Source organism: Setaria italica, chromosome II (genome assembly GCF_000263155.2).
Source record: "Setaria italica strain Yugu1 chromosome II, Setaria_italica_v2.0, whole genome shotgun sequence".
NCBI classification, from domain to species: Eukaryota; Viridiplantae; Streptophyta; class Magnoliopsida; order Poales; family Poaceae; genus Setaria; species Setaria italica.
In genome coordinates, this window is record NC_028451.1 from 36,627,181 (window position 1) to 36,639,871 (window position 12,691).

Consider the following 12,691-nt stretch of genomic DNA (forward strand, 5'->3'; position numbering starts at 1 on the left):
GCGAATGATTACTGTAGCACCACATTGATTGGAATTGGGGATCGCTCGCTTAATAGATTCGTCTGGATTTAGCCTAGGGGTTGTGCAATTAGTTTTGTAATTAGGCTATGTTTAATACTCCTAATTAGTGTCCAAACATCCGATGTGACAGGTGCTAAAATTTAGCACATGCCTCCCAAACACCCCCTAACATTGGATTTGTTTGTGCCCAATCTGGTTCCCTTTGCTTAACCGTCATATGCCTTTTCCAACTTACTCCTGTATGGATATGGTCATATGGGAATGCTGGGATGGAGGCTATGATGTTGACATATTATCTGTTCTAGTGGCCCTTCTATACCTGACTCCAGTTACATATCTTAAGAAAGATGGGCCATACCGTTTGAAAATGGAATGTTGTGGGCTTTTGTTCATAAGCATCAGCAAGGTTACACCACTTCACAGGGGCCTTCTTAGCTCTACCTGATCATTCAGCTTTTTTGTATCATATATGTGTTGGCTCACTTGGACGCTGAAGCAACTCAGACTCAGGTTCCACATCCTAGAAAGCATGGCGAAATTCATAGCTCTACTTGTGCATTCAGCATTTTAGCTCTACATGTGTTGGGTCACTTGGACGCTGGAGCAACTCAGGTTCCACAACCTAGAAAGCATGGCGACAACATTAGATAAGTAGGCGTGACATTCCATTTCCTTTATTTACTTGAAAAAAACAGAATAATCCATTCTCTGCCTTATTTTCAACTGACAATATTGTGTCATTATTTGTGGTATGACGGAAGGAAAATAAAACATGACTATCGCAGTAACGTGGATTACAACGGGGTGTGTGTCATCTTATAGCTACAGCATCTGAGATGTTGCTTCATAAGAATTGTTCTTTTTCTCTTTCATTCATCTTTCTCCTTTACATTACCTAAAGTTCTAGGTGCTAATACACGAGGAAACCTATTATTAAGTGGCTGACATGCATGGACCACTGTAAATGCCATAGGATGATGTGTTGTCTGATGTCTCTGTGTTATTAAGGTGTGCTCCTACTTGTAAAGACTATGGAACTTGCGGCGTGGCCATGTGGAGTGGAGCGCGGTGGATGCTATTCAGTCCGTCAGCGCGGCGCTGGCCCTGAACTTGTTCCACTCGGCGAACACTTGAGTGAGCCTCCTGAGCTTCAGCTTCATCCCGACGAGGCAGTTGGCGTGGTAGGTGCACAGCTTGTTGAAGTCCCTCCCCTTCCGGCGGTCGCAGAACCCGCCGAGGTACGCCGTGTCCACGAACTGCGCCGCCACGCCGTGCCGCGCCGAGAGCTCGCGCTTGAGCATGTCGAACAGGTCCTGCTCGTTCTTGCCCGGGTGCGCCCCCCGCGCCTGGTACCAGCTCTCGTAGAACGCCACCGTCCTGGCGCTGGCCCTGGCGTACACGAACCCGCCGTTGGCCCACTTGTCGAGGTCGTAGGGGTTGTCGCCGTAGAACTTGTCGCAGGACATGGCGAGGTCGGCGCCGACGGGGATGCGCAGCAGCGGGTTTCGGAACCAGACGATGTCCACGTCCGTGAAGACGAAGCTGTAGCCGAGCCGCAGGACGCGGGCCTGGAACCGGTTACGGCGCCACATCATATCCAGGTAGTCCCTGGCCATGAAACGCTGCTCCCCCCGTGAAGTTGGTGGCGCCCATGGCGAGCGCGTAGCAGTGCGGGTGCACGTGCCGGCAACGCCCGTACGCCTTGTCGTCGACGGCGACGATGATAAGGTGCCGGAGCAGGGGCGCCGTCCTCACGCCGACACGGAAGCTGTGCAGGAAGAGGTCGAGGAGCGAGTTGGGAGAAGCGAACGCTCCGTTCGTGAAGGTCATGATGACGGTGTTGTCCTCCATGGCCGCTCGCCTCAGCAGCTCCGGAAGATTGTCGTCGGGTGAGGTAGCATCCTGCTAACCAATTGCACAATAAAAAAAATAACGAATTAATAAGTTTTATTAAGTAAGGGGCCATACATGTACTAACTCAGCCACGTACCATGTCACCAGGCTTCGTCGTGCAGGGATCCGCATGAGCAGCTGTTCCGTTACCCAAGGCTACAAGCTCCTGACGATCCGCCGGCGCGACGCCGACGAGGCTGCACGGGCGCGGAGGGGCATGATAAGCCGTTTCATTACCGAAGGCTGCGAGCTCTGTCTCCGCCAGCGGGACGAGGCCGCACGGGCACGGAGCAGCCGGCTGGAGCAGCACGACGCAGGCCGCCGTGACGGCGGCTCCGAGGAAGAAGCCCAGGAGATCTCTCTTGGAGCAACGGGGCGCCGCCATGCTCCCGGCTCTTCTGCTGGCTTCTAGTTGAAGAGCTAGCTGCTAGCGCATCCAGATTCCAGAGTAAAACTGTAAAAGCAATCTCGTGAAGAATTGAAGTGGTCTTTCAGGGAAAAAAAAATCGTGAAGAGGTCGATTGTGGGATGGTACTCCATGCGAACTATGCCGTGGAGACCATGAAACCCAGTCACCCGGATTAGCGGTAACCGTTTCGTGCTGCAATTACATTTGGCGCCTGCCGGCCTTCGTACGTACTCAGCGACGGTGACAATGTTGTTCGCAAGCTCTGTGACCGCGTATGGTACCGGTTACTGAAGACGCACTGCCACACCTTCATCATCCTCTGCTTTTTGGCAGTCTTCTGAAGAATCTGCAGGAACGGGCCGGGCCGGGTGCGGTCCGGGTGGCACTGATATAAAGGAGTTTGAATGGTCGGAAACCTTTGTAGATTTTCGAAAACTCGATATATGATTTTTCCCCCTTTTCAACCGTAAATCTCTTTTGTTTTTAACCATTTTGACACATATGATCGAGCCATGCCTTTAACTGAAATGGTTGTTGGTTCTAACTCTCTAGCAACAACTCAAGATGAAAATGCAGATGCTACTTTCACACATGATCTCGGAAGTTCTAACTGTATTCTTTTCAGGGTGGCAAAACCCAGTGCCGTAAGTTATTTAGGCCCGGCAGGGCTTCTTGCCAACAGGCGCTCACGAAATGGCTTCACGGGAGAAGCCCCGCGATCCCCGCTGAGAGGAGCTAGGCCGCCAGGGGAGGGAGGAGAAGCTCAAAATTCCAGCTCCCTGCGGCTTCATCTGCACCGTGGGGGCCAAAGTCCAAGCTTGCTCCTGCTGCCGTCGCCAAAGTTCCCATCTTGCGCGAGGAGACCAGAGATGCCGTCGGTGCAGGCACGGGGAGGCCGGACGGCGGCGGTGGCGGCACGGACGCGGGGCTGGAGCGGTGAGGGCGCGGTGGGCTAGAAGGCGGCAACGGTGCGACCATGGGAGGCCGGATGGCGGCGGCGGCGCGGACGTGGGGGAGCTGGAAGGCGGCGACGGTGCAGGCGTTGGGGTCGGAGGATGGCGGCGGGGCGGGTGCGTGGGGGGCGAGGACGGCGGCGGCGCTGGCAGGAGGCGGAGGACGGCGTCGGGGTTGGTAGGCAGGAAGGTGACGGGTGAATGGATAAGAAAAAGAAAGGAAAGGAGGATAGGGAAAGGATAGGAGAAGAGAAAAGGAGAAATAAGAAAAGAAAAGAAGAGAGAAGGGAAAATAAAGAGTTGAGAAAAAAGAGAGAAGAATATAGGAAAACGAAAAAGAAAAATAAAAAGGATAGGAGCGTTATAGGCATTTCATCCTTTTTATCCTTGTTACGCAGCCAGAAGAAGCCATTTTACTAAATATTTTTCTAACCAACAAGCCCAAGCTAACCAAAAACCGCTTCATCGAAAAAGTCAAAGCCGCAGCCCTGCCAAACGAACCTAAGTTCAGCATCTTTAGTTCGTTTCAAAAAAAAAAGTTCAGCATCTTTAAATATGGCACAGAGAGCAAAGATAAGCAATATTTTCAACGATAAGTGGTTCCAAAGGGACTACAATCCATCAGGAATTAAGGATGATACTTCTTCTGATCTTGAAGAGGTTAGCACAGACATTGACAGCAGTCACACGTCAGAGGTATCCACTACACTACTATGTCTCCCTCGCATATGTATCACTCATTTCCTCGTCACATGGCTAAAATTGCCCTTGTGTACAGGTAAGGGAAGCAGCAGAACTGAATCCAGAACCCAAGCTGTTCATCAATGCGTTCCAACTGATCGCAATTTTCACTGATCTCGACTTGTCAGGGCTCTTCCAAGAGCAGGTGCACTGATTTTCTGTTTATAAGCTGGTGTCAATTTTGTACCTGCATCAATTAACACACGGTTGCAGTCTGATTCGGAGATTCACTGATGATCAGTAGAAAACAAAGCTCGAGTCGCCGCATCCATTGCAGGAAACACTAGGGAAGATCAGTGTTGCAGCTCAGGATGTGAGGCTTTCAGTGTAAAATTGGACAGCTCTGTGGTAACTAAAACTTAAAACATACCACTTTCATTTCCTGAAAGCGCTTTCCAGACAACAGAGTCCATTATTTTAAGTGACAGCCAAGACCAAATTCTCGATGTGGAACAGGTGAAGCTAGTTTCAGGACAGCAGGTTGTCTCTTCTCACGTCCTAAAAAAATGTTGTCGGGGCTCTTTCATCATCATGCTAATCAGAATCAGATAAAGACACCATGCACCGTCAGAAACAGATCCGGGACAGAGGCACCCAAGAACAACACTGCTACGGAGGAGGAGATGAAAATACCGATTTTCATATTAGACACAGTTCAAACTAAGAATTTAGTTAAACTTAACACATATCAAACAATAGGCGTGATGCTAAGTGAGAAGCATTATAAATATGGATGTAAAATGTGTATAGAGTAATTACTAATTAAAGTGTATCAAAATATGATGAAGATAATTATGTTCTTTACACGTATCATGTTTGAATATTTAAAAATTGAGAGAAAGAACACAATATAAACAGAATTGACTATTACAACAAGCTCTAAATTTGGAAATAAATTTATAATATTTATATCTTTTAAAATTATTAACCCCACACAGGTTGATGGATTAGTTTGGAAGAGCTGAGCAACTCCAGCAATAGCACTTAAACTAAAGCCCCCAAAAGGTCAAATGGAGGCTCTCTCTATATTTTTTTAAGGGCTATAATAATATCTCCAACTCCAGCAATAGCCCCATGGATAGAGGACTCCCTAGAAACCCTCTAGGAATGGAGGGTGGAGGGGGGAAAATTTAGAGACCCGCTACGCTAAAACCAATTTGTATTGGCACATGATTTTTTGATTGCTGGTGGGCCTAATTACCACCCGCTAGCACAAAGGACTCCAGGGCCAGCATGTTTTAAAATCCATCATCAGAAATGCATTTGTGCTAGCGGGTGACATAAGAGCCCGCCAGCATAAATAGAGATCATTTGTGCTGGCGGGCGCTTACATCACCTGTCACCACAACTGTTTTTTCCAATTTACATGAATGAGAATGGTCAAAATTACTTAACTAGTCACGTACTCTATCCTACATATCATAATATATTTTTAATATGCATTAGACCGCGTATGTGTTGTTGTGTATGAGTTCCAAAATTTTTAGAAGTGATTTACTATTTTTTAAGGTTTAAATGATTATAAGCAAGTTTATTGAAACTAATTGATATTTGAACTAAATTTTTCACAAATAAGATAAAAAAGTTTCAGAAAAATGATGTTAAAAGACACATGTTCCATTAAGGACATGAAAAATTCATAACTTTATTAGGTATATCCATCACTTCTATTAAAACTTTTGGTGAAAAAAAATCTAATAATACCTAAACATGGTCCAAAAATTATATAAATTGGTTGAGAGTTCTTTTGTGAGTCCACGACTTTAACATAAAAGTTTCAATATGTTTTCAAAAATTGGATAATACATTGTTTACAAATGTATACTTCACTAACAATATTTCATATAACTTAAGTCAAGCTTTAAGCTTGTGAACTAACTTAGAAAACAATTATCATATGTATTCCAATATAATTTTTATATGCACGAGACTACATTTTTTAGAAGTCCTAATAACTTTCAAATTGATTTACTTGCATCAAGCAATTAAAAGAAAAAAGTATATAGATTTGTACTGACAGACGATGATATCACCCGTCAGCAAAGACATATCACCCGCGAGCGCAAAGATCAAAAAAATTATTTGAACAGCCAAAAAAAAAGTGGCGCGCTTGACCTCTCCCTTATTTTCTCTCTCCCTCTGATCTCTTTGCTCCTCCTTATCTCATTCCCAACCTCACATCTCTCTCTTATCATCTCTCCAGGAGCCGCATCGACGGGGCCGTGATCGGGCAGTGGCCGGCGAGAGCGGCGGGCTCGCGGGAGCTAGGGCCGCAGCGACCGGTCTGAGGGCGTTGGCGGGAGCGGCGGCCGGCGCGGTTGGGTGATGGCGAGCGCCAGGGAAGGTCCGGCGCGGGCGTCGCTACCGACCGGGGTTGGTCCACTACAGGGTGGATGCGAGCATCGCTGCTGGGTGGCGGGGGCAGCCTGCCGCGGGGTAGCTGCGGGCGACCTCGACGGCAGGGCAGGGCTCGGTGGGGCGGCCGTCGCCAGTGGTGCGTTCGGCCGGCACCTGCAGGACCCGACAGGGTAGCTGAGGCAACGCGAGCACTGATGGCCGGAGCTGCGGGCAGGCGGTGGGAGCTCCGGCGGCTGGGTGCGAGCACCGACGGCCGGAGCCGCGGGCAAGCGGCGCAAGCATCGGCGCCCGGAGCTGCAGCTGGCGCGGGCGACGACGGAAAAGCGGTGGGGAGGTGCGGGACGGCGGCGCGAGGCGAAACAAGGCCGCGGCGCGGCCGCGGTTGCGGCATCACGGGCAGCTACGGCCAGCTTTCTTTTTTAATTCCTAAAATTATCTTTGCTAGCGGGCTATCTAAATACCCACCACTACGGCCAGCTTTTTTTGTTAATTCCTAAAAATATCTTTGCTAGCGGGCTATCTAAGCACCCACAAGTGTAAATCGGATCTTGTCAACACAAAGATCATTTGTGCTTACAATGAGTTGCTGGTGAGTGTGAAACCCGCTAGCAGAAATTGGTTTTGACCGTAACGGAAATGTTTTCTTACGTAGTGACCTTCCAAAACTAGAAGAAGATTAGTAGAGGATGCTGGTGTGTGATTTTTTGACTTTACCTTGAGGCTAATTGTGGACTGTTTTCTACTTATGTATATATATATATATAGTAAATGAATGAATTAATCGTGCATCTCAAACGATCGGGATAATCAAACGAGGACCGAGATTTCAACGGCCTGTGGCGCGCTTACGAGGCCAACTAGTTACTACTTGTGGCTGTGGCTACTTGTGGCCTCCCTTTAAGAGTAAACAACACTTGTGGAAGGTGTTGCGTGTCAGAAAAAGAACGATATTTTGGAGGTGTTTGGATCTTTAGTCCCGACTAAAATTTATGTCGTATCGAATATTTGAAGGCTAATTAGGAGGACTAAATATAAGCTAATTATAAAACTAATTATACAAATGGAGGCTAATTCACGAGACAAATCTATTAAGACTAATTAATCCATCATTAGCACATGTTTACTGTAGCATCACATTATCAAATCATGGACTAATTAAGCTTAACAGATTCGTCTCGCAAATTAGTCTCCATCTGTGCAATTAGTTTTGTAACTAGATATTTAATACTCCTAGTTAGTATCTAAATATTCGATGTGACAAGAATTTTAGTAACTACTAAAGAAACAAACACCCCCGCATCGGTTCAGGAGCGGATTAATGGCGCCTTTTGTTTTTGTTTTTTGTCTGGCGTCGACCATTTCCGAATAGGGCAAATCAGTGCATGACAACTGAATGTCGTTAGGAGTGCAATACCACAAATTGCTTAATCAATGCCATCAATGGCACCTTTTTAACGGCGCGATTAACCATGGAACTTCAGTACATCTGGGCATTAACAGCAGCAACTGGCAGAAGTTCCAGCCAACGAGTGTGTTTACCGTCTACTCGTAGTATAGCATACCACTCCATTGCAAGCAGCTTGCTGCCTCTTGGGGTGCGTCGAAGCTTTCTGTTCGTCTGCCTGCAACCCGACCTCTCTCTTCTTCTTCGATCGAGATGTATACAGCCACGGCGCGAGAAATAATCTCTTGTGTTTCCTCGTCGGAGCAGCCGCCGCGGCGGCCTGCTTCGTGCTGCTACTGCCGGCTGCTCCGTGGCCCTGTGCCGCCATCCTGCCGGCAGTTCAAGAATCCGCCTTGGGTAACGGAACCCAAGCTGACATTGCGTGCATGGCTGCGTTAACTACTACGTTGATCTCCTACAAATTACGTTGATTCGAAGTTGCTTTTATTTGGTTTTTATGAATTCTGCGCGTGTGCACTGTTCGCAGGCCGGCACTTCACCTGACGACGACAATTTGGGAGAGCTGCTGAGAAGAGCCGCCATGGATGACAAGACCATCATAATGACCTTCACGAACGAGGCGTGGACGGCTCCCGGCTCGCTCCAGGACCTCTTCCTGCAGAGCTTCCGTCTGGGCGTGAGGACGGCGCCCCTGCTCAAGCACCTCGTCGTCGTCGCCGTCGACGTCAAGGCGTACGAGCGGTGCCAGCACGTGCACCGGCTCTGCTACCACCTCCGCGTCGAGGGCGTCGACTACGCCTCGGAGCGGTCCTTCATGCAGAAGGACTACCTCGACATGATGTGGCGCCGGAACCGGTTCCAGGGCCGGCCTGGTCCTGGGGCTCGGCTACAGCTTTGTCTTCACGGACGTGGACATCATCTGGCTGCGGAACCCGCTGCTGCGCATCCCGTTAGGCGCGGACATGGCGAATTGGTTCCACGTCAGCTGCTCGCACGAATCTTCGGGACATAGCGAACGGCAACGGATGAGGTTGGGTAGATACGCCGCAGGTTAGGAGAACCTGTTCTACGGCGACAACCCTTACGACCTCAACAAGAGGGCCAACGGCGGGTTCGTGTACGCCAGGGCGAGCCCCCGGATGGTGGCGTTCTACGGGGCGGGGCTGGTACGCGTCGCGGGCGGCGTACCCGGGCGCGCACGAGCAGTACGTGTTCGACCAGGTGAAGCACGCGCTGGCGGCGCGGCACGGCACGGCGTCCGGGTGCAGCTCGTGGACACGGCCTAACTCTCCGGTTTCTGCGACCTCCACAAGGACTTCTACAAGGTGTGCACGGTGCACGCCAACTGCCTCGTCGGGCTGGAGACGAAGCTCCAGAAGCTCACGGAGGTGTTCGACGAGTGGAAGCAGTTCAGGGAGAAGGCCGCGCTGCTGGGCAGCAACACCACCGCACTCACGGACTGATGAGCAACTGCGTGATTTGTCAGGGTCCACGCTGTGACCTGCTCCTGCTGTGTGTTTTTTGTGAGATGCAACTTGGGGATTTCGGCTAGCGTTTTATTTGGCTCATCACTTGATAATTTTTAATTTACTCCCTTCCGTACGATCATGAGCCAATCCGGCCCAATACTTTTTTGGAGACACGGCAGGTGCTCTGCCTATTGGCCCTATTCATTCATAGTGGAAGCAGTATAAATATTTACAAGATTGGCATATAACGGACAAGTATTATCTGTAATTGGAATAATTACAAGAAAAAGGAACAACAGCATGGTGGATGTAAAACCGCCTTACATATGGTGCAGTGTTGCAGGAGACAATCGCCGCTAACTGTTCGTTCGATAACGATTTGTTGTCAAATACTCGTTGACATCGCTGCTTCCACAAATTCCAGGCGGTATAGATGATTGCTTGTTGCTGACTGTCTGATGTTGGGTCGCTTGCCTGTAGCATTTGCTTCCACCATTGTCGAAGAGTTCTGCATCCCGCTAGGTTCACATTTTCACAAGTCGGGAGATTATGTCCGGATGCTATCGTGCTCCATGATGCTTGTGAATGGCAGGGTCGTCCCTGCCCGTGTGCAACCCGTGCACCCGTACAGGACCCCCAAAGTGTGAGACGGTGGGGGCCTTCCAAAAAAAATTTAGAAATAAAATCTTGAAAAACTACCAAAATCCTACTTCCTCCGTCCTAAAATAAGAGTACGTTTAGGATTTAAATTGTATCCCACAAAAAGTATCCATTTAGATTTCAGACCATTTAGTTAGGTTTATATGTACGCATACAGGCCGTTTGCGAGGTCATCCATTTAATTCATTGCACCCTTCTAGATGCCATGCTAGTTTTATTGGCCGCTAATCATTTTTCAATATGTTTGATACTTACTAATTGTTCATGAAAAATGCAAAGGTTCAAGTATCAAATACCTTTAATTAGGGTATATGGGTCATTATGTCGGAGAAATGCTAAAATGACACTTATTTTGGGACGGAGAGAGTACCCATACACGTCCTTTACGAGGTCATCTATTTATTTCATTGCACTCTCCTAGGTGCCATGCACTAGTTTTACTAGCCGCTATCATTTTCAGAGATGCTTGATACTTATTAATTGTTCATGGGAAATGAAAAGGTTCAAGTATCACACACCTTTAATTAATATATGCATCTTTTCTCAATTCTACATTAGTATGTCAGAGAAACGGAGGGAGTAGGTGCCAAGCGGGTTCACTATAATATTAATATGTTTATCGGTTAGAATTTTGTTTAACAAAAACTTTATAAAGGCCAAGGATCTATTATTACTCACAATAATATAATATCTACTATATATTATTTATAGTTTAAATGTTAGGATGGTACATTACGAGTCTAGATTGAATGTAAATCATGTTTTGTTTTGTCGGGTCTATTGTATGGTGAGTCGTATTAACAAAGAGGTAATAGTTGGTCCGGACTGCATGGTGAGGAGGGGCATATGCCCCATGCTCACCTATATCCAGATTGTTCTCTTGTTTGTATTTGGTACTATTATCTTACTATAATACTTCCTTATCTAAAAACTGCTTGGTAGAATATTGAGGTAATAGGATTTGTTGAGATTATGAAAGTCAATTACGCTGGGAGTCATGTGATCGATATAATGATCACCACAATGGGGAATCAGACAAAGTACCAACGAAATTATGAGAATTTTACACAGTTGTATGATGTCATTGTCTGATACATCATACATCTACTTTTACTCCCTGCATATGCAATTTCTATTTTTACCCCCTATTATAATAGCGATTAATCAATGCTTTTCTTATCATCATAATAATAGTAAGTGATGCCATCAAAGTATTTTTATGTTTGAATTCAAATAAAGTTGCAGTACAATAAAATAAAAAATATTGTGTTGTATATGAGATTGCAGTATGTAATAATGTATATGAGAATGATGAATACTAGAAATGGTACTCAGAACTACCAAAAACAGAACTAGTCATCAACCTTGACAGAATTACATAGATTCAGGGGGGCTTTTCTTATCAGTGTGCAGCCATGTGCCGAAGTTTCAGAGCCCTCCAACCATGCCATGCCTTTACAATCCTTCTGGCCTGTCAACAACGTCGAGCGCATCATAGACTTTGGCCCTTGCTTCCTCAGTGTTCTTGCCCTTTGCAGTGACTCCAAGCACGTGTCCTAAAGCCGCTACAAATTTTCCATCTGTATCAAAGGCAGTTCCTTCATGGAATATCTTTACTGTAGGAGAAATATGCTCAGCTTCATCAAGATTTAATTACAGTCCCCTTCTTGTAAGCCCAAGGATACCACCATTACCATCTCAGGCGATCAGGTTAGTGAAACCTCGCTTAGTTCTGCCCCAACAAGCAGCAAGCAGAACCTGTGCTAAGTTGGACTCATCAGAACAAGGACACCAGGTGGCAGAAGCTCATGCCTGCTAGCTCGTGGGGTAGAGCTTCTAGACTGGTAGTTGCAAGGTCAGAAGTTGGTCACTAAAAAAATTCGAAAATCTTTTGACACTTTAGTCATGCTTATCGTTTGGAAGCTATGGCTGCAAAGGAACGATAGATCAGTGTTTAGAGGTAAGGTGCATGACAGCAGTAGCAGGTGTGATCAAGGGAGTGACGAGGAGGCAAGACGTTGGATCACGAGGAGCTTGGTAGACTTACGTTTTTTATTTTGGACTTGCTCGGCTGCGCTACTTTCGGTTGGCTGCACAAGTCGCTTGGCTGTGTTGGATTGCAGCGCAAGCAGGGTAATGGAACAGCACTGGCATGCAGCAGCTGCTATATAGCCTGAATGCTTGTTGCTGCAGCAGAAGCTGCAGCGCTGTGCAGCCGAACGCTTCGTTTGTCAGATGGCTAGTTTTTCTTTGTTCTTAATCCAAGCCTGTTTTCTTTGTTATTTTTTAATTTTCCATTTCAGTTGGGTGTGAGGTCGAATGTGTGTTGTAATATTCTTACTCCTTTTAACGGGAAAATGCAAGTTCTAAAAAATGATTGCTTGGAAATGTGGGTGGGAACGGATCGCACAATCGTTTGGATGTTACGTAGCCATACACTACCCATCATTTTTTTTGTTGGTAAGTAATAATCCTCGCTCGCTTCGATGGATTTGTTTCTGATCCCGTGCATCTTGAGCGCTCAAATCCAAATCTTTTCCCGAGAGACTGCCGGGGGAAATACAATCCCTACTTGCCGTCCATCATCCATCGTCCATTCCATAATTTATACAAGAAATTAAATCTTCAATAGAGGCAGGGGACGTAACTTACTCTGTACAGCCTGCAGCTCGCGGTAGCAAACGCCATGGGCGCGGCGGCGGCGGTGGCAGCACGGCGGTGCGACACTTCCGGCCTGACAGCGCTGTCCCACCGCCTCATGAAGCAACTCTCGGCCACCAAC

The 12,691-nt window shown here is 47.2% G+C and overlaps 2 pseudogenes; one reads left to right on the plus strand and one right to left on the minus strand.

Annotated features, from left to right (window-relative positions):
- Positions 1 to 778: 778 nt before the first annotated feature.
- On the minus strand, positions 779 to 2,651 carry LOC101767926 (annotated as a pseudogene).
- Positions 2,652 to 3,299: 648 nt separating this feature from the next.
- Positions 3,300 to 9,243, plus strand: LOC101786012 (annotated as a pseudogene).
- Positions 9,244 to 12,691: the final 3,448 nt, after the last annotated feature.